Source organism: Xenopus laevis, chromosome 6L, assembly GCF_017654675.1.
Source record: "Xenopus laevis strain J_2021 chromosome 6L, Xenopus_laevis_v10.1, whole genome shotgun sequence".
NCBI classification, from domain to species: domain Eukaryota; kingdom Metazoa; phylum Chordata; class Amphibia; order Anura; family Pipidae; genus Xenopus; species Xenopus laevis.
Window position 1 is genome coordinate 56,710,174 of NC_054381.1, and position 18,421 is coordinate 56,728,594.

An 18,421-nucleotide genomic window follows, 5' to 3' on the forward strand; every position below is an offset into this window, starting at 1 on the left:
AGAAATAGTGCTTTAAATCCACAGGATGGAAACTGGGGTGCTATATCCTAAGGGAAATCTCTTTGTTCTAAATCCATCAAAATCCAGTCTATTTTTCTTTCATCTAGCTACTGAGATAATGTTTTATGACTGTGCTCCCACGACCTAACATTTGTTCTTACTGCAAACAGCACACACATGACCCCTGACTGAGAGCACAAACAACTGGTGTTAGGGTAGGGACACACTGGGCGATTTGGGGAGATTTAGTCGCCTGGCGACTAATCGCAGCGACTTTTCTCCCCGAATGCCTCCCCTCACTCTGCGCCTGGATAAAATGAAAAGTCGCCGTCGCTAATCACACACGGCGATTCGTTTTCCGAAATCGCCCGAAGTTGCCTCACGAGGAAACTTCGGGCGACTTCGGAAAACAAATCGCCGCGTGTGATTAGCGCAGGCGATTTTTCATTTTATCCAGGCGCAGAGTGAGGGGAGGCATTCGGGGAAGATTGGTCGTGGAAAGTCGCGGCGATTAGTCGCCAGGCGACTAAATCTCCCCAAATCGCCCAGTGTGTCCCTACCCTTAGGAAAGCAAAATTGTTAGGCTGAGCTGTATGTGATTTAGGCATTATAATAAAACTCTTTTAGCGAGATTCTGCAGCGGCGGGCCTATGTGCCTCCCAAGCTCCTCCCTAACACAGTATTAGTGACGGGAGACACAGGTCTACACTACGAAACTGATCACAGAGGCATGTAGCTATTTACACAATGCAGTGTGCAAAGAAAAAAACGGGCAGTTGCTCTGATAAGTGACACCATGCTTTTCAGTGCAAATGGGACGGAAGGCATTAGACTGTTTTCTCCACCGGTGGACAAAATGCACCCTGTGCCACTAGTTTAGAGGCTCACTGATGGCAGGCCCGGATTTGGGGAAAGGCCAGCAAGACCGGGGTCTAGGGTGGCAGAACTTCAGGGGGCAGCATGCTACCCAACCACACCCAGGGGCGATCCTGGCCCCTCCGCCGCCTGAGGCAGCAGCAGCTGCTGCTGCCCCCCCTCACCCGGAAATTCACTCTTAAAGTACCAGGAGCGGAATTTTTGCTGCCCCTGGTACCTAGTGGGGCGCTGCCACTTGAGGCGACAGCCTCAACTTGCCTCATTGGCGAAGCACCCCTGACCACACCCAACCACACCCAGCTGCTGCTGCCTCAGGCGGCGGAGGGGCCAGGATCGCCCCTGGGTGTGGTTGGAACATGGACGTTCTTCCCACCCCTGACCACACCCACATTGGTTCAAAAACACTGGGGATGCGCATAAGATACAATCATTTTTTACATTTCCTGTGCGCCAATCCCCATTGCTCTGGTCCCGTTGAGGCAATTTTCAGTTGTATACTTAATGCTTTACAGTCGCATAATAAATTTAGGTTGAAAAAAACTAAATAGTCCATCAACCCCCACCCCAAAAGGAGTTGCCACAGCCCAAGGATTGACATTTATGGAATCATTTTTAATTTTTAGTAAGAATTCTTTCTAACACAAAACAACATAAAAATAGTAATTCTGATCTTTGGAGCTTGGGGCTGAAAATAAAACCTGTTAAACGAGGGAAGTGAATGATTGCAGGCACTGTGGTGCAGGCCAATAGCATTGTGCATTTGCTTTGGGCCACTGGCTTGAACGAGTGTTTCAGAGTGAAAGTGGGAAGAACGTCCATGTTCCAAATAGAGGGATTGGCAGATGGAAGGACAGGTCAACTGTAATTCAATAGGGTCTCAGGATGGTCTGAATCTCCTGAAGGCACCAGAAAATATCAGAATTTTTGGAAGTATGGTTGAAATTGTTTACGAGAGAGAGAGAGAGAGAGAGAGAGAGAGAGAGAGAGAGAGAGAGAGAGAGAGAGAGACCGACCACAGGCCTCTTCTGCAGTGCCATATTTGCCCTGTGATGAATCATTTATTCCAATACTTATATCATGTTCATACTTTCTGCCTTCCAGGATAAAAGAAACAATAAGTGTTTAGGGAAGCATTTTTCTGGGTAATACTTTGTCTTTAAATTCCCTTTTCTAATAGATATATATTTACCTAACACCATCTGTTCCTGTCATGAAAATAGCAGCGCTTTAAATGTATTGCTGCACAGTGGGCCTTCTGTGTGCCTGAACAAACATTCAGCTGTTCTTGATAGTTTTTTCTGAAAATCTGCAATGCACCAGTGAGACTAACCTGATCCTCTTGTTAGCTGCCCTCTATAATATCTTGGCTCGGTTCCTTAGCCTTTTGGGAAGTGCACAGGCAATTTAGCTAAAGGTTGAACAGGCTGCTTGTATAGGGAACTCTGCTCGGAATGTGGTACTTCCTTGCACTGAGGGACTTGTTGCCATTATTTGGATGCAAATGACTCAGTGGTCACTGATTGATGCTGCGTCTGATGGGGGATCTTGCAGTGAATCATAGGGTTTAATCACAAGTGAGTGCCAAATTGGGTTTTTCATCTCCCTTAATGTCTGTTCCTGCTATCTCACCTTAGAAACAGTGGCAGAAATGTTATGTTTGCACACATATCTGGAATGCTTTTTGTTAGGATAATGCTCACAAATGTTTGGGTTAAGTATTGGCTTGTAAAGCTAAAATATAATTGCTAATGATAATGCTCAAGCTCACTTATTCCTACTATTCTATGCTAATACAAAACTGGATAATATACATATTACCACTGTAATTATTAGGCATCATTTAAGGGATTTTGTCATGATTTTTATGGTGTAGTTTTTATTTCTAAATTACAGTTTACAGTGTATTTTTTTTTTAGTTGTAATATTGGTGTGTAGGCAGCGATCTCAGTTCATTTTGCCTGGTCAGGTGCTTTCAGAAAGAGCCAGCACTTTAGGATGGAACTGCTTTCTGGCAGGCTGTTGTTTCTCCTACTCAATGTAACTGAATGTGTCTCAGTGGGACTTGGCTTTTACTATTGAGTGCTTTTCTTATATCTACCAGGCAGCTGTTATCTTGTGTTAAAGCACCCCATAGACGCGACGATTCTTCTTGCCGAAAGACCGATTTTAGGGAAGTCCGACCAATCCTTCGAAAGTATCGTGCGGTTAGTGGGATTCGAACGATTGTACATCTTACGATTTTTCGGCCGACATCTGTCAGGAAATTGATCGGCCAGGTCAAAAAATCTTTGTCGGTCCCAGTGCAATCTATCTATGTTTGCAGGGCCAAGCAGGCAGCTCCCCTTTGTTTTCCTGGCAAATTGATCTTTTTAGTTGACGGTAAATTCGTACGATCGTACGATCGTGGTCTCACGATGAGGATCTGTTCTTTGAAAAATCTCAACATCTATGGCCAGCTTAAGGGAGCTCTATCTGGTTACCTTCCCATTGTTCTGTTGTTAGGCTGCTGGGGAGGGGGAGGATATCACTCCAACTTGCAGGACAGCAGTAAAGAGTGAATGAAGTTTATCAGAGCACAAGTCACATGACTGGGGGCAGCTGGGAAACTAACAATATGCCTAGCCCAATGTCAGATTTCACAATTAAATATAAAAAAAAATCTGTTTGCTCTTTTGCCAATGGATTCCAGTGAAGAATTCTGCTGGAGCTGCACTATTAACAGATGCGTTTAAAAAAAAAAAGAAAAATTCCCATGACAGTAACCCTTTAAAGATGGCCATACAAGGCACATCCATTCATTGGATGCTTTTCCAGGCATTGGCCCAAGGGCAGATTCTGAAAATCAGCATTTTAAATCAGCTCGCTACCTTAAGAGTCACCAAAGATCGCTGTATAGGGAACATAGCTCTGAGGTTACTTACTAATATCATTATAAGTTCCTTACTTTACCTTTATGATACTTTATCAGCAGCAACAGAAGGTAGAAGTAGTAAACCTGTCTTCCTCCTATTACTTGAGCTGTAATTGAGAACACTCTCACTGGAAACTTTAGGGAGGTTATCGAGTTGTGTTTTCCATGAAAATTTGAGTTTTTGAGTTGATTTTTTTGGTCGAAACTAATTTTCAGGTTAAAAAAAAACTCAAATTTTTCGCGATTTATTATACCCCGACCCTTGAATCCCAAAATACTCCATCTAAAACCTATTGAGGTCATGTAGAAGTCAATGGCAGAGGCTCCTTGAACCGTTTGAAGAAGTAAATTTCTTCCATGATAATCGAGTTTTTTTCCAGAGGGTTTTGCCTGAAAAGTCGAAAAATTTGAGCGATTCGATTTTCCCCCCAAAAAACTCGATTAATTCGAGTTTGCAGGTTTCGCACCTTGACCTCACAGAATCTGGTTTTTTTCCATTCAAGTTTTTTATTAAATAAGACGATTCTAGTTGCGAGTTCATTTAAGTTCATTTGAGGTATAAAAACATTCGACCTTTGAAAATTAACCCCCTAAATATTACAGTTCCCACAATGCACTGTAAGATTTCTACTCATTAAAGGGTAGCAATTGCAATAATAAGAGTCAGTTCTTCCTTTTGCTCCTGTCTGACAAATCCCCCCCCCCCCCGTATCAGCTCAATACTGCCTGCCCTACCGCTAATTGACCAAAGATCAGCCAGGTATTTATCACTGTACAAGCAGTAGCCTATATCCCAGTACAATAACTCTCCTGCCACTAATAAGCTAATATTATGTTACATGATTTATTCCCAGACTTACCTTGCTGTGCTTACCCTGCAGCTTTTCTTTATTCCAAATGTGGCAAATAGTCCCTGAGGGGACAGGGATCCCCAATATCAGCTAACACAAACCTTCCTGTTACTCAGCCTCTGGAATTTCCCTGCAACTCATGCCAGAAAGACTGAGCAAGGAGATCATGTGCAATGTTCGGGAAGATATATTTCAATATCTCACGCTTGCTAATGTGTAAAGCGCTACCCTTCCTCCCTGAGTTATATAAAATCAAAGCCATGGTATAAATATCTGCCTATTACAAGCAGAAAGAATAGAGTTTCTCTGCTTCTTGCAACAGTAACCCACATTAGACAATACTATTGCTGACTGTGCCTCTATCTTTTCTGTATACATTTATAACACACACACGCCAAATAAATACATATACACTAACAAGCACATGCATGTATGTACATTTAAACACACACACATATATATACATACATATATATATATATATATATATATATATTTATTTATTTTCCAAAGGGGTATTTGATACTACAGAATAATAATAAAATTATCAAGTTTTTAAGGGAGTGCTGGTCTGAAGATTATTGATTACCATTGATCAAATAAAGTAGTAAAAGAACAGATCAGCCGATGTTCTGCCCCTGACAAGCAATCGTACGCTATCTATGTCCAACCAAAGCTAGTGACAGTCTCCCCCTGAAAATCGTATGATTGCCAATACATGCAGAGATATTATCGGCAGGCGACAGAAATTTTCTAACCTGTCCGATCGACCAAACGACCGATCTCCGCCGGACGAAAAAAGTCGGGATTCTCCACACACGGTCCGAAAATCGTACCAATCCACGATTCGTAGGATCGTCTATGGCCAGCTTAAGGCCAAGGACACATACAGGGTTGGCTCTATTGCTCTCAGCCTGTGTTTTTATTTGCAGGCCGACAGTAGTGGAACTCCATTGATGTGCATTAAAAAAGGTACAGCTTCCATATGAGCACAGGTAGAAAGAGATTGGCCAGATAAAACCTAAAAGCAGACTCAGGCAAACTCAGTGTACCTGTACACAAGCAGAAGCTGTACTTTTCAGCTGCAGAAAAAACACAGGTTGAGAGCAGTGAAGCTAACGCTCTGTGTGCCGTTGGCCTAAGATGAATTTCACACTGGCTGATTCTCAGGCAACACACAAGCCAAATATCAGGCCCTATCAGCCCTTTTCCTTGCCTGTATATGGAACCATTGCTTTGGCCTAGGGTTTTCAGATAATGATCTTTTCCAGCCCAGTCCCCACTAATTAAAGCAACTGTCAAATACTTTTCAGAATGACATATCCTGTAACAAGTAAACCAGACAATGGGATTCTAGAACACACTGACAGACTGTTGATAGACTGAAAGGGCTATTTAAAAAAACCATCCTAGTGGGAGAATTCCTAAGGTTGGCAAATCCCTTAGATCAAAAAAATATTGTCTTTACCAAAATGGTTTATACTAGATCCTCGTACAAATCTGTCAGAATAGCCAGGATCCTTCCTCTAGTCAACTGGAGTTCCATTCTCAGGAACCCTCCTATAAAGTTTTAGAAAAGATAATGACTGTACATCCATTCAATCTCTTGGATTTTTGTTTTAAATTGCGATTTGCAATTGAGAGAGAAAGAGAGTTTCCTGGAAGAGATTTGTATTTTACTTATGAATTAATATATACATTCATTTAATTATTTTTTGCCTCAGAGGGGAAAAAATTCCTCCCTGACTCCAAGATGGCAATCGGATTGTACTATGAGCTATCTTCCATAATCCATATTCATTCACTTGCTAAAAAGCCATTCAACCCCTTCTTAAAACTATCTAATGTATCAGCCTGTACAACTGATTCAGGGAGAGAATTCCACATCTTCACAGCTCTCACTGTAAAAAACCCCTTCCGAATATTTAGGGAGGGGGGTGGCATGAGCAGATTGGGCAGCAGAAATATGCCGGCAAAAATAACAGCCCACGTGCTGTAACTTGAGGTTCTATAGTGGATTTAAATCCCTAAAACAACAATCATGGTCTCAGCTATAACCTGCTTCAACCTTTATATCCCTATATTTGTAAACTGTAGGAGGGTATCTTTGCATTGAAAGCAAGGTGTATGTTATATTGAGGGTTCCTTTAAACACAGGGTTTTTTTTAATAAATAATTGAGTCGAGATCCTGATGTCTCTAATATTCATTTGTAAGGTTTGTTTGGATACAACATGTTTTGCTGCCATACATAAAGGTTGCCTTTGTTACAACATACAATTACTGTATATCACTTTAATTGCGAGTTTGCTGAATTTTAATAGAAATTACTTGTCTTTATGAAGCTAATAAAAGAACCTCTTTCTTTTATGCTGTTCTAATAGGAATTGAGGCGACATAAAGAATGGCATAATTGATATGTAAATGTGGTTAATTTCGAAAGTGCAACATCTCCATCCAGGTAATAAAATGTTCTCCTTGTGTAGGAGAGACATGGGAAACAAATGAGTGAGCAGAGTGTGTACAACAAAGGGAAAGCACAGTGCAGACTGGCAGGAGATACAGAACACACAGAGAGAATAATAATGATGATAAAGGTAATGTTGGGTTCATACTTTCTATTCCCAGTCTGTTCACCCCCAACTGATATCATTTATATAAAGATAACTTCATCCTAGGAAATAATCCCAATGTGGGTGTGGTTGGGCAGCATGCCGCCTCTAAAATCCTGCTGCCCTAGGTCCGGGCCTTGGTGGCCTTTCCACAAATCCGGGCCTGACTCCAGAGATGCTGCTGAGAAATGTATCAACTTATGTAGCAAAATTGTAGCAGTTTAGAATCTGCACCTGAATTACTGAGCTGTCAGACTCAAACACCACAGACACGAACATTCAACTTTAAACTTAGATTTTGAAAAAAACTATATAAAAAAAAAAAAGTAGAGTAATTGAAAAAAGTATTTATTTCTGGTGAACAATCTGAAAACAATTGAACTTAAAAAATGTGCGGAAGGTGAACAACCCCTTTAAAGGTGAACCAATTGGACACCAATTTATTTTTACCGTTTGGACCAAATTTTTTTAATGGGGGCTCTGACCTTGACCCTGATTTTTTTTTTTTAATTAACATATGGGGGCTCTAGCCACCAATGTTTTTTTTTTATTACTGTGGGGTGGGCAGACCTTGGGTGGGGCTTGTGGCGGGGTCTGCTTGGCCCAGGGGGCCCAGGAGATTTTGTCGTATGGGGCCCCCTGTGATTTCTGATGGCAGCCCTTCCTTTAAAGATGAACAACCCCATGAAGGACGATACAGTTGGGTACTATATGTGCAGCAGTACACAACACACATACAACCTGTAGCAACTGATTTGGAAAAGAATCTCAAAGCATAATGACTCTGATGCAGCCTAGTGCTGAACAGCTGGAATTTGCCTAGTAGAGACTATTTCAAGGAAAATCAATCCTGTTTTTGAGTCACAAATTGGCTATCACTGGCTGCCACAGTATCCTGCACTCTTTCAGTCTGTAACTGGAATACTCTTGCTGTTAATCTGGTCCTTGCGTGTATGTGAACTGATAGAAACAAGCCTTCTTTTCCTGCCAGCTCCTACAAACAGGCCCAGACAAGGGCGACAGACTGCAAACAAAGCCAGACCTACAATAGTCTGTATTCCAGGTGTTTCTTGGCGTACTTCATTATCCACGCTAAGTTTATCATTAAGGATTAAAAAAAAAAAAAACAAGCTTTTGTGCTCATAAGATCTCCATAAAAACAAGTATGAACAAGCTGATAACTAAAACATAGCACAAGCTTCAAAGCTAACAACACTATGACTGCTTCTTAAGTTATTTCTTTTTTCCCATTAGTGTGTTTCGTCTACAGAATCTCAGTGCTTTCATGTTCCTCTGGATTTTGGTGTGCAGAGGTAGTACCCAATGACTCACACAGGTTAAAGGGATACTGTCATGGGAAAAAAATGTTTTTTTTTTTTCAAAACGCATCAGTTAATAGAGCTGCTCCAGCAGAAATCAGCACTGAAATCCGTTTCTCAAAAGAGCAAACAGATTTTTTTATATTTAATTTTGAAATCTGACATGGGGCTAGACATATGGTCATTTTTCCAGCTGCCCCCAGTCATGTGACATGTGCTCTGAAAAACTTCAGTCACTTTTTACTGCTGTTGTGCAGGTTGGAGTGATTTCACCCTCTCCCTTTCCCCCCAGCAGCCTAACAACAGAACAATGGGAAGGTAACCAGATAGCAGCTCCCTAACACAAGATTACAACTACCTGGTAGATCTAAGAACAACACTCAATATTAAAATCCAGGTCCCACCAGTTACATTGAGTAGGAGAAACAACAGCCTGCCAGAAAGCAGTTCCATCCTAAAGTGCTGGCTCTTTCTGAAAGCACATGACCAGGCAAAATGACCTGAGATGGTCATATATTACATATTACAACTAAAAACAATATACTTGCTGGTTCAGGAATAAAACGTTATATTGTATAGGGAATTATTTTCAGTGTAAACAGTGTAATTTAGAAATAAAAAATACATCATAAAAATCGTGACAGAATCCCTTTAAGAAAATACAACACTTGTAGTGAAAAGGCCCAGACTGATATTTTTGGAAAGCCAATGCGTGCTAAACAAGAATGAGCAAATAATTCAGGTATAATACAGTGTAGCTTATCAGAACCAAAAGGAAAGCCTAAAGAATACTTTCCAGTCACAGACAAAGATGCTCAGAAGGCGCCAGGTATCATCTATTCTTGTGTATGTAAGGAAGAGAGAAATCATGTAAGAGTATGACACCTTTATGCTATTGCTACATTACATAGAGCATCTCATGTCAGGGCTGCACTTGCTATTTAACATAAACAAATCAAACCGATTAAATATAATTAACTTTGTACATTCTTTGTGTTCTTTCTCTGTTTCTATGCAAGTGCAGACAGCAATGTTCTTGCATTGTTTAAATAAGCTTGAGTCATAATTGGACTCTACTTTCCTATTTAGAGTGATTAAGAATAATTGTGTTAATGATGGCAACCATTAAAGTATTATGTCTATGTAAGGCATTTAATGGAAGTTAGTAGCTGCTGCTTTTAGTTGTGCAAAAGAAAAATAACATGCTGCTCGTGGTGTACATTATAAATGTGATATGCACATCAAGCACAATTGATCTAATATGCAGTGAATAATTAAAATGTTGTTACAGGTATGGGATCTTTTAACCGGAAACCCCATCTCCACAAAGCCCCAAATGTTATTCTGAACTCATGACTGCTAGCAAATCCTTAGAAAGGTCACCACGCACTAGTATTTTTTGTATCATATTTGTTCAGTTGCCCCCAATCTATCAGCTATATCTACTTCCACCCAATATGCTTTGTTGGGGTTCTTCTTGACTTTTCCAAAAGTCAAATACTCTCCAATTAAAAAGGAGAACCAGGATAAGCCACACTGTTTAGTGTTCTGCACTGGGCACAATAGTTTATACAGCCCAACTGATTCACTTCTGGATGGACGTGTCTCCATTGGGTATATAGGGAATCACTTTCTGCAAGCTCTGCTGCTCAAAAGCATCATAGTAAAGAACTTCTATGTTCATTATAGCACTTACATGTTCACTATATTGTGCAGATACAGGGATCAGCATATTTACTACTGGAAACAATGCATCACAGTGATGCACTCCTCATTGTACATGTGCCAATTATATAGTGACGGGCAAATCTGTTCCGTTGCACTTTGCCAGAAACGGGAAAAATTTGCAAGGAACATTAAAGCCAATGGGTGTTTTTCACAGTGACCTTGTCCATTCCAGCAACTTTTGTTTTTGCGGCAACTTTTTCAGTGTACGATACATTGGAGTCTAAGGTGTTTTTCTCCCACTGTGAAACCTGGCAGAAAATTTCACCCATTAGTGTCCCAATATATGAAGGGAGCACATAACCTGGCACACTTAATGGGTCCCAGAATATCTATGTGCATTATGGTGTATACCTATAACTCTGTGTGCAGGTACTTGCAGAAGCGATTAGGCACACTTGATGCAATGCAAATGCTTCTGGAGGCAATGCAATAATTGTTCATACTTCCAGATGGGTTTTTTTCCCATCTAGAAGTAGCAGCTTTTAATGTGCCTAAATATTGGACAAACGCAGTGGAAAAGCAATGAGAGCCAAACAAGAGACAAAGTTACCCAGCAAGTCTCTACCTGATGCCCCCAGTTATTTGGAGTGTTCTTTCTCCTGATATAAGTCTTTGCCCCTGAGCCCCACAGATCAGAGGGACTAAGTCAAGTTGTTACCACTGCCTACCGTTTAGTTTTTATGCCCAAGGATCAGTTTACAAATACATTTTATACAAAATAACTCTGTCTCAGGCTTTGTAACCTTCACTGGTATTCAAGGACTCGGTTCCTACTCAAAGGCAAACTATGTTTTTTTGTTATATTGTTTACATTATTTCCTCTGGCTCTTCAGCAGATTATGCCTTTTTTTATTCACTCAACGGTTAATAATTAATGAAGGAACATTGTGCTCGTCTTTCATTTAAACATCATTTTAGAAGCAGGAACAGTGTGTCCACAAAATTGCCAAATACTCCCCAATAAGGAAAAGTTAAAGGTAGCCCTGTAGAACCGCGCTGGGGGAAATACTTCTAATGATGGGTGGGGATCCTCCTCAGCATCTCATTATTAGTGCTAATAATGCATTGTAAAGGAGTCAGGCTTATTATATAGCACATAAAACTCACCAGTCTCCTCTATCTCTGTGAAAGACTGTAATTAGCCTTTTGTGCCATAATGGAATTAGCGCTTCAACAGTACAATAAACTGAAAGTAATAAAGCTCTGGGTGGGTGGATATTATGAACAACAAATCCTGTGCATCGGATATCGTAGTTATGTTATAGGATGGCATATAGGGCTGTATATTGGTTTTTCCCAGCATGCATTCTTTCTGTATTTGCACTGACACAGTATTGGCCTGTGTACAGATACACAAAGCAGATATAGGTACAGGTGTGGGATACATTAACCAGAAAGATCCACTCGTTTGGTGAGGTTGCCAAATGATCGGATCTTTCCCCCGATATGCCCACCAAGGACAGGGAGATAGGCTAATTAAAAACGATCGGATTACAACGATGACAATGGGCGCCGACGAGATAAGGACCACATCAACTAGCCAATACGGTCTTCAAGCGCAAGGGTGAATCAAACCTGCCCGATCAATATCTGGCCGATTCTTAAAGGACCAATAACATACATTTTTCTCAAAAAGAAAATTCATTAGTACATAACGAAAAAAAGACCACAAAGACAAATTAAACTTTAAAATTGCTAAGTCTTTATTAAAAAATAACTTACCGACTCCACTTGCACTCCTCTTCAGAAAAAGCAATTCAGCGATCCATCGTGCGACGCTCAATGTCTCCTCCCTGCCTTCCTTATAGGAGATAGCCAGGGAGGAGAAATTGAGGGGTGCATGATGGATCGTTGCCCTGTCGCCTTTTCTGAAGAGCAGTGCTGGCGGAGTTTCGGTGAGTTATTTCTACTTAGCGATTTGTCTTTGTGTTTTTTTTTCATTGTATACGAACAAATTTTTTTTAAAAAAAATTTGATGTTACTGGTCCTTTAAGGACCAATATCGGCAGCTTAAATGTGCCCCTGTATGGCCACCATAAGATATAATGAATCCTTATTGGAAGCAAAAATAGCCTATTGGGTTTATTTAATGTTTAAATTATTTTCTAGTAGACTTTAGACATATATTTCGATCTGTTTTCCCAAGCATTCTGGATAACAGGTCCTATATCCATTCTACAGGTCAACACAGTGCCTGTCAGTGCAGATAGAGGAATTAATGGTTGTGATACGGAGAGAACTCAGTGAAAAAGAAGCCGAGTTGCAGCCCCGTTTGCCATTAACCTTCCTGTGAAGAGGATAGTTTAAAGGGTAAGATGGGTACATTGTTCACTCAAAGTACAGCACTGGTTCCCTCTTGCACTTCACATAGACAGAACAAATGCAGGGTGACTTACAATGATGCTTTTATACATCTTTAACACGTTTACAAGCCAATTGGGGCCTGAACAAATGTTCAGCTGTAAAGTGGGGGTGGGGGATAGAACTTCAAAAGTTCAAAAGCCACTGTGTGTAGTCTGAATCTAGAGTGGAGCTTAAAGGGATACTGTCATGGGAAAACATGTTTTTTTCAAAATGCATCAGTTAATAGTACTGCTCCAGCAGAATTCTGCACTGAAATCCATTTTTCAAAATAGTAAACATAGATTTTGTTATATTCAATTTGGAAATCTGACATGGGGCTAGACTTATTGTCAATTTCCCAGCTGCCCCCAGTCATGTGACTTGTGCTCTGATAAACTTCAATCACTCTTTACTGCTGTACTGCAAGTTGGAGTGATATCCCCCCCCCCCCCAGCAGCCTAATAACAGAACAATGGGAAGGTAACAAGATAGCAGCTCCCTAACACAAGATAACAGCTCCCTGGAAGATCTAAGAACAACACTCAATAGTAAAAGTCAAGTCCCACTGAGACTGATTCAGTTACATAAAGTAGGAGAAATAACAGACTGCCAGAAAGTAGTTCCATCCTAAAGTGCAGGCACAAGTCACATGACTAGGGCAGCTGGGAAACCGACAAAATGTCTAGCCCCATGTCAGATTTCAAAATTTAATATAACAAAATCTGTTTACTCTTTTGAGAAATGGATTTCAGTGCAGAATTCTACTGGAGCAGCACTATTAACTGATGCATTTTGGAAAAAACATGTTTTTCCATTACAATATCCCTTTAACCCTGATACATAAGGATACTGGCACACAATGAGATTGATCTACCATGGTAAATCTGTACTTCTAAGGGTGACATGTCTCCTGAAAATGCTGTCCCATTGCTTAAACATCGGATTGCTTTAAAATACATTAAAGGGGTGGTTCACCTTTAAGCTAACTTTTAGTATGTTACAGAATTGCTATTTCTAAGCAACTTTTCAATTGGTCTTTTTTTATAGTTAATTTTAAATATTTGCCTTCTTCTGACTCTTTCCAGCATTCAAATGGGGGATCACTGACCCCATCTAAAAACAAATGCTCTGTAAGGCTACACATGTATTGTTATTGTTTATTTTTATCATTCATCTTTCTGTTCAGTCCTCTCGTATTCATATTCCAGTCTCTTATTCAAATGAGTGCATGGTTGCTAGGTTAATTTGGACCCTAGCAACCAGACAGCTGAAATTGCAAACTACGGAGCTGCTGAATAAAAAGCTAAATAACTCAAAAACCACAAAAATGTAAATATGAAAACAAAATGCAAATGATCTCAGAATAGCACACTCTACATCATACTAAAAGTTAACTGAAAGGCGAACAACCCCTTTAATTGCAGAAAACTGCCATCTTTTGAATTTCCCATGATTGCACTGTATTGCCACAATTAATGTGTTTCACTTGCAACAAGGCTAGGCAATTGGAAAACATTCTCAGGAGATTTGTCATGATTTACCATGGGTGACAAATCTCCTCGGATGCCGGTACCTGAAAAATGAATTAGAGGATTATAAATGGAAAACAAAACAAACCTCTCAACAAAATGTTTTTTTTTTAACAAAATATAAAGAGCACAACCCAGTTGGCTATGAATGAACAGGGTTAAAGCCCAATTGTAGCCAATTGTTGGATGATCATAAAAAAAGTTAACTGGAACTAATTATACATTTACAACAATAAACTAAATAATGTGTTGCTCTATAGGTTCTAATACAAAATGGATTTAGTGGTTACCAATATGTGACCACTGGCCTGCCAATTATTTTGGGTTTAAGAATAAATTTGGGTTTTTAACAGTGTATGTAAAGGGAAATAAAAACCTTTTTATTAGGGGTTGTTCACCTTTGAGATAACTTTTAGTATGATGTAGAGATATACTGAGATAACTTGCAATTGGTTTTAATTTTGTATTATTTAAGGTTTTTGAGTTATTTTGCTTTTTTATTCAGCAGCTCTTCAATTTGCATTTTAAGCAATCTGGTAACTAGGGCCCAAATTACCCTAGCAACCATGAACTGATTTGAATTAGAGACTGGAATATGAATAGGAGAGAGTCTGAATAGAAGGATCAGAAATAAAAAGAAGCAATAACAATACATTTGTAGCCTTACAGAGCATTTTGTTTTTTAGAAGGGGACAGTGACACCCAATTGAAAGCAGCAAAGAATCCGAAGAAAAAAACAAATAACTATAAAACTATAAAAAATAAACAAACAATGAAAACCCAATTGAATTGGTTATTCTATAACCTACTAACAGTTACTTAAATAAAATTTTGATTATTTGGTTATGTATTTTGCTTGTTCTAATTCTACATTAACCTCAGTAGGTTTTCTTAGATATATATACAACAGGAAAATGAAGGTGTAGTGGCCCTTTAAAGCAAACTGATAGCAATATGGTTTCACACACACAGTGGAGGAGCATAACAAATGGAAACGGCCGCGTGTTGGCTGGATACCATCTGCCTCTCCTAATGGATGTACACACAGTATGATTGATATTCGAGTCAGCAATGAATGATGTTACAGTAGGCAATAAGCAGCTTTCAAATATGATTCTCACCAGCTGTCAGTGCCAGGAAAACAATTTAGATCATATTCAACAACAGAAAACTAAAGGGGTCATTTACATAGACCTAAGGGGCACTGAAGCTCTGGGGTCTGGTGTCTCTCTGCAGCTCGTGACGGGTTTTTGCAGGCACTAAGTAAAGGACTCCACTGCAGCAACCAAGTTAGGGGACACCTACATACTCCACACATAGAGGTAGATTTGCTAAAGGGTGAAGTGGCCGTCGCTAATGGAAATTCTCAGGAAATCTGCGGGCACGTCGCCAATTTACTAACAGGCGTAGATGACAATTCGCTAGCAAAATAGACTGTACCTAGTGTAGTTTCTTGTCCTATTGTCGGTCGAATTATTTTTTTTTCAATTCTATTTATTGAAATGTATCAGTAAATATACATCTCATTTTACAAATCCTTATCAATATGTTTGTACAACTGTTAACAATAAAACTTGACAGAGCATTACACCTTTATAGCCTGTTATGCATTTACATTACCAACGGTCTGTGGTCAACCTATTTCATGTCTCAATTTATACGATGTGCATTACATTCGTAGTTTCTAAGGGTTAAACATATCGCCAGTAGAAAGAGCTTTTAAAAAGGAACCTCAGGGGGTATCATTGACAGGAGGTAATAATACACCTTCACATCAAACGATTTGATATGTTAGGCCAGTCCACTAGGTGGGAACCTACTCATGTGTCCTCATCCAAATCTAATCATTTCCCCCACACCTTTTGAAACTTCCCAGACCAGTTTCTTTTCATGTATGTCAATTTATATAGGGTTATTGTTTTTCTAACAAGGTTTACCCAACACAAGGCAGTTGGGCCAGAGTCGTCTTTCCATTTGAGAGCTATCGCCTCTTTGCATACATTAATAGCACAGAAAGGAGGGTGCCCTCAGCTCTTTTTACCGTTACCTCTTCAACCCTGTTCAATAGGACTATAATAGGATCCAGGGGGATTCTAAGCTCCGTTCTTTCCTGAATGGTCTGTACCACCTGTTGCCAAAATCGCTGTATTACTGGCAGTAGCGATCCTAGAGGGGGACAGGCCCTGGTGCGTGACGCGCAGCCAGGCCCCGCCCCTTCCGTACGGCCGCATTTTCAGCGGTGAACGGACTGCCGGGGGGGCCCTGAGGGGGTGCGGGCCCTGGCCCGCTCGCACCCCCTGCTCCCCCGGTAGTTCCACCACTGATTACAGGACAGGTCCACACCATATGAAAATAGTTTGCCACCATAGCCAAGCAACGAGGGTAATCCTGTGACAAAGTAGGATTCATTCTATGCAATCTTTGTGGGGTAAGATGCAAGTATTTAAGTTGGATCAGTTTATCCCTACTACTTATCATCCCCTCTGAGTAAGATTCAAGAGCATCATTCCACTTTTCATTGTCAAGTGCGGGTATGTCTGCCTGCCACTTAGAGCTACCTGATGACATTAAATGACTATAAAAGAGAGATAGAGGTTTATGCAGATCTGGATTATGTACATAGACCTCCAGTCTCCTGGGAGTTATATATAACTGTCCTTCAGGAAATTGAGAATTCACTGCATGTCTCACTTGAAAAAATCTAAAGAGCATCCAGTTTGGGAACTCAAATTTTTCTTTCAGTGTTTGGAACTGCATAAGTTTACCCTCTTCAATAATATCTGCTAAGTATTTAATCCCATATTTTGCCCACAGCTGAGGGTCTGGGACGCTTTCAAGATGCCTTAATTTAGGATTGCACCAGAGTGGGGTGTATTTAAAACAACTTGTAGGTAGGTATGGGTGAGAAATTAAGAGCTACTTGCCACGCTCCCACTCCCTTAAATGAGCCCATTACTTATGCCTCCAACAATGTTCTAGCATTTTGTGGGGAGGCAGAAGCCCAGCGCCATGCATTTACCAATTGGGCTGTCAAGTAATACATAAATATATTGGGAGCAGCCAATCCCCCTTTTGTGACTGGGAGTTGAAGAGTCGCCAACGCAATTCGTGGTTGGGATTTGTTCCAAAACATTGAAATTTCAAGACTTCTAAAGGATCGGAACACTTCCTTGGTTATTGTTAACGGAGATTGTCTGAAGATGTAAGTTAACTTTGGGAGTTTAATTATTTTGAAGAGATTCTGCCGTATAAGGACAATGGCAGGGATGACTTTAGATTCAATGTATTTTAACACTGGGGAAAGGTTCAAGTCTACAAATTTCTTGAGGTCCCTATGTATCCAAATCCCAAGGTATTTAAATGACTCAGCCCATGAAAGGCCATGCACATTAGTAGACACATCAAGGCCCTGAGGATCAACTGCAAAATGGATGGATTTATCCCAGTTTATCTTCAGGCCCGAGTAATCTGTACGAATGTTAATAATGCCCAGTGCCGCCCCTAGTGCTTGTCCTGGGTTGGTTAGGTATAGCAAAGTGTCATCAGTGTACATGGACACCTTTTCCGTGATCCCTCCCAGCTTCATCCCTATCACCGCAGGACTATCTCTGATGCGACAGGCCATGGGTTCCATAGTTAGGGAAAAGATCAAAGGGGATAGAGGGCAGCCCTGACGAGTCCCTCTCAGAATAGGAAAGGATAGCGAGATTGTGTAGTTGGTTCTGACTCTAGCCACTGGGTTGTTGTATAATGCCAAGACCTATTTGATAAAGGTAGATGGAATACCCACTCGCCTCATTGTGGACCACAGATATGTCCACTCTACCGAGTCAACGGCTTTTTCATTATCGAGTGAGGCAATAACCCTCTCCCCCGGGTTGTCATGCGTGATAGCCAAGTTAGTGTAAAGGCGTCTAATATTTGTGTCTGTAGACCTTCCTGGCATAAAGCCCGTCTGATCTGGTCTGATGAGAATTTATTAAGGATATCAGTCTATATGCCAAGCAGTCATGTGCTGCCTTTCCAGGTTTCAGAATTAGGACTATCAGAGTTGCTTGCATAGAGTGTGGTAAGGAAGAGCCCGATAAGACCGCATTAAAAAGTTTGGTAAGAGAGGGAGCCACTTGCTTTATATATTTTATACGAGTCCATATTTATTCCATCTAACCCTGGAGTTTTGCTCGCTGGAGGATATAATTGCCTCCTTTACCTCATCTGTCGTTATGTCTAAGCCTAATGTTTGGGAGTATTCT

The 18,421-nt window shown here is 40.5% G+C and overlaps 1 protein-coding gene across 2 annotated transcripts in view; it reads right to left on the bottom strand.

Annotated features, from left to right (window-relative positions):
* ulk4.L (unc-51 like kinase 4 L homeolog) overlaps nucleotides 1-18,421 on the bottom strand; it is a 230,495-nt gene that overhangs the window by 9,162 nt on the left and 202,912 nt on the right. The window lies entirely within an intron of this gene.